We start from the raw sequence: 4,596 nt of genomic DNA, 5'->3' as shown, positions 1-4,596 counted from the left end.
TAATATTGTACAAAAATAAGTAGAGCCAAAACTGAATTAAACGTTATCACATTTGTTTACACCCAGTATCTAGTTCTTCATATTAATTTTACTATTCAAACAATAGAAAGTAGGGGGCAATTTAGGGATTGAGAAAGATAAAACCAAAAAACTTTTCTACCATGTTTATTCTTCTACACTGTATAGCTGTGTATAGAGACCGCTTCTTTTAGTTCTCCACTGTACAGAAATTCAGTTATAAATAAAATTGAATCTGCTCAAAAGCTGAGGAAGACTAGATATGATGGGTCCATATCCTAATGCATTGCCATATAATTCAAACAATGGTGCAGCTGCCAGCTTGTAATTTTTAGGGCCTACAAACCAGGCTTTCTCTTGAAGTTGAATCAGAAACAACTTCTTATGTTCCTTAGGCTTTGCAAAATGTGCAGGAACATATGGATATGAAGAGGTTCAAAATTTTGTCTCCACCAGTTACCAGTGCAATCATCAATGACCCAGTCTTACAGGACTCCATCTTGATGACCCAATATCTCTGTCAGTAGGTGTTTTAGTCCTTCAATTTCACTTTCTCCTGTGTTAAGTTCACCAGCAGGTAATTTGAAGACAGTTGTTTCCAGTTGTAGCAGTAACACATGGAGTAGCCAGTGCTCATGTACAATCAGAACTCCTTCTACAGTCCTCCTCATTCTAATTTAATCAAATTCCTCCCTCATGCACTGACATCTGGCTGCAACAGAGCTGTCTTTCTCATAGAGGGGCTCTTTTGTACTATAAGTATTATTGGCAAGAGGGTACAGGTGAATGGTGTGCTCCAGGGTGAGGGACTTAGTCTGCTGGTTGTATTTGTTGCTGAACTGGTTCATCCGTAGGGCCGTCGGTCTGCCAGCAACTGGGCGGCACCATGGACATGCTGGCGAGCATGGGCACTGACAGTGAGTGGAGAGGGAGAGAAGGGAAGACTCCGCCATACAGGCAGCAGTTATCTGCATCCCACTCAGCCAATAGTAACCATTCTAATGGTGTTTACAGGTCACTGTAGTTTTGACTTGCATTTCCCTAATGGCTAATGATATTGAGTATCTTTTCATGTGCTCTTTTCCATTTAATAACCCCTAATGCACTTTCCTGTCCTCAGAATTAATCAGGATTCTGACTCTGTAACCACAAATTAACTTTGTCTGCATTTTATTTGATATAAATGGGATTATACAGTAAGTATTCCCTTTGCTTTGCATTTTTCTCTCAAGTTGTGCTTGAGTTTCATCCATGCTATTGCGTACTAGTAGTTTATTCATTTTATTTGTGGTAATATTTCATTATATGGATATACCACATTTCTTTATTTGTTCTCCTTTGGTAGACTTTTGCATTGCTTCTTAGCTACAATAATACGTGATCACCATAAACCTTCTTGTACAACTATTTTTGTGGATATATGCACCAATTTTTTCTAGTACATACTTAGCAGTGGAATTGCAAGTTAAGGTTAGGGGTATGTTTAATTTTAGTTAAAAAAAAAAAAAAAAAAGATGCCTAAATCCCAAATAGCACATATTTTATACTTCTACCAGAATGAATGATTTCCATTTGCTCCCATTGTCATTAACATTTGGTATTTTTAGTTTTTAGTTTTATCCTTTCTGGTAGGTATATAGTGTTATCTCGTGATTTTAATTTGTATTTTCATGATGAATAATGATGCCAAGCATACTTATATATGCTTTTGGAGCATATTATCTTCTTTGTGTCATACCTGTCTTTGACAATTTTTTTGAATGGAGTTGTTGCTGCCTTTTTCTTATTTACTTATAGGGATTATTTTTCCATTCTGAATATGAATTGTGGTATGCTATATGTGTTGCAAATATTTTCCCTAAGTCTATTGCTTGCCTTTTCACTTTCTTAATATATTACCTTTTGATGAGTTAAAGCTTTTAATTTTGATGAAGTCCAATTTATTAGTTTTTTTTTATTTTTACACCTAATTATTAGTGTGAGTTTCAATGAGCTTTTTTGATTCTGTGTATTAACATGTTTCATCAATATTTGAAAAAACTTAGCTATTATCTTCTGAAATATTGTTTTAGTTTCTTAGGCTGCTCAAAGCAAATACAATAAAATGGTTTGGCTTAAACAAATGGAAATTTATTTGCTCATGGCTTTGAGACCTGGAAAACATCCAAGTCAAAACATCATCAAGGTGATGCTTTTTTCCTGAAGACTGATTGCTGGTGATCAGCTTTTCTGTCACATGGAAAGGCACTTGGCGGCATCTGTTGGTCTCTCCCTTCTCTTCTGGGTTTCATTGATTTCAGCTTCTTGCTTCCTATGGCTTTCTTTCTCTGTGTCTGAATTTCATTTTCTTATAAAGGACTCCAGTAATAGGATTAAGACCCATTCTGATTGAGATGGGCTACACATTAACTGAAGAAACCTCACCAAACAATGGATTTATACTCACAGGAATGAATGAAATTTAAGAATACGTTTTTCTAGGGTGGATATACCTTTAAACCATCACAAATATTTTTGTGCTTTTTTTCTCCCCTCTGTTTATGATGTATTATACAATGTATAAAATAATATAATATTGCCCCACGTCTCGCCTATTCTCTTCTTTTTTTTGTCATTCTTTTTCTCTATGCCCCTCTTTATGCAATTTTTACTGATACATAGTTCACTGATTCTTTCTTCTGTTATGTCCAGTCTGCTGTTAAATTCATCCAATACATTCTTAATTTGCCTTATTGCAAAAGTCCTAAAATCATGTCCTATGGTTATAAACATTCTAGAAGATCCTAAATTCCATTTCTGTTAAAATTCTCCATCTTTTCATATTAATAATATTTAGTTTAGTACACATTTGCTAATACCTACATCTGGTTATTTGTGGTTTGCTTCAGTTGACTCTTCTTCCACTTGTATTTTCTTTGCTTGTCTTGAAATATTTCATGTATGCTGTACACTGTGTATTAACAAAGCATAGTACTTATGGATGATATCATTTTTTTTCAGCCAGAAAGGGCACAGACTTCTATCAGGCTGCTAGTATGAGAGATGGATCACTTCAAGTAGTAATTTATCTTATCTGGGACTTAGTTGAAATTTTAGTTAATTTTAGTTGGCCTCTGATTTCTAATAATTTGACGGCAATGTCTGTTCTGTGTGTATTAGGAAATGCAGGGCTTTGGGATCTAAGCATTTAGAGAGTAAGATCTATCTGCTTTTCCTTCTCTGCTCCACTTCTTTCATGCTGCAACATATTTAGCTAAAGTCCACAGCAGACAGTCAGTGAATAGGGAGAATAGACTCCAAATTTGGATTTCCTCCAGATTTCTGTCTCATCAGCCTAAGTGCTGCCTGCCAAACCAGAATCTGAACTTCTAGTATGTATTTTTGCCACCTCAATTATTTAATTGTTTTCAACTTCCTTCAGACATTTGGTGTTTAAAGTCTATCTTCTCCTAATTTGCAAAAATAAACAGTCTTATCCCTTGTCATCATCAGTACCATAAAAGTTAAATAGGACAAAAATTTAATTAACATGCTTTTGATTTTGAGGAAGGACAAGAGAAAAATATTCATCAAATATAAAATTATAGTAAAAACAAACTGAATTGTAACTCTGTTTAAATTAAATTTAACAACTTTCTTTCAGAGCTACCATTTATCTCACGGTTCTAGCAATAGTTATAAGGAATATAAAGAAATAAATGTAAAATCTGCTTCTTTTCTGTTGTAGCAATTATTTTGTTATAGAAAGAAAATCAGAAGAGGCAACCTTAGGCCACAGCTTCGTGAGTGTGACTGAATCAGATAGAACTGAAACAATTGATTCAGTGTTTTTGCTGCACTGAGGCACCCAGGAGGAGGCACAGGCACTGCTAGACAGCCTCTGGGCTTTGGGGAGATCAAAACATTCAGGCCCAAACTGAGTTTTGCTGTGATCATGTAGATCTGGCTAATAATAAGAAGGGGTTATTCAGCTTCAGGGGGGATTTTAAAGCTGTTAATCACTGTGTTGTTTTTCTCTGTAGAACTGTCATATTTATCATTTTAGTAAATCTCTTGTATTGATGAGTTGCTGGTTTCTTGGGGGGAGTGAATCTATTAGAAAAATCCTAACCAGCATGTTACTGGCTGAAAATATATTTTGGTTATTACAGAGCATTTACTGAGCTCCAGCTCTCTGGGGTACAGTGTTTTACTATGGTACAGAAACAACATAATTTAAAAATATGGCTTTTGTTGTTGTTCTTCTTTATGACCATATTAATCTGCATCCTTAAATAATGTGCAAAAAGACATAAAGCAACAGATCCAAAACTGGAAGAAATTTATTACAAAGTTGGTTAACAATGGTTATCTGTTATGTGACGAGTATCAAAGGAAGCCAGAAGAATTTTAGTCTTCAAGTGGATTTTGAAGGTGTTTGAGGGTGAGTGATGGTGAGGTAGAGTTGGCTCTGACCACAATATCAAATTATAAATGACACAGCAATTTGCTCTTAAAGATTAGTTCCTTCATAAATATTGACATTTGTATCATAAGAGTAGACACTCAACAGATAAGGACAAGTTGTATAAATTCTTA

At 34.9% G+C, this 4,596-nt stretch overlaps 1 pseudogene; it reads right to left on the bottom strand.

The window, feature by feature from the left end:
• Positions 1-231: 231 nt before the first annotated feature.
• LOC119528787 lies at positions 232-912 on the bottom strand (annotated as a pseudogene).
• Positions 913-4,596: the final 3,684 nt, after the last annotated feature.

Source organism: Choloepus didactylus, chromosome 3 (assembly GCF_015220235.1).
Source record: "Choloepus didactylus isolate mChoDid1 chromosome 3, mChoDid1.pri, whole genome shotgun sequence".
NCBI lineage: Eukaryota > Metazoa > Chordata > Mammalia > Pilosa > Megalonychidae > Choloepus > Choloepus didactylus.
Note: the sequence above shows the minus strand (reverse complement) of the source record. Positions and strands in the feature narration are given on the sequence as shown.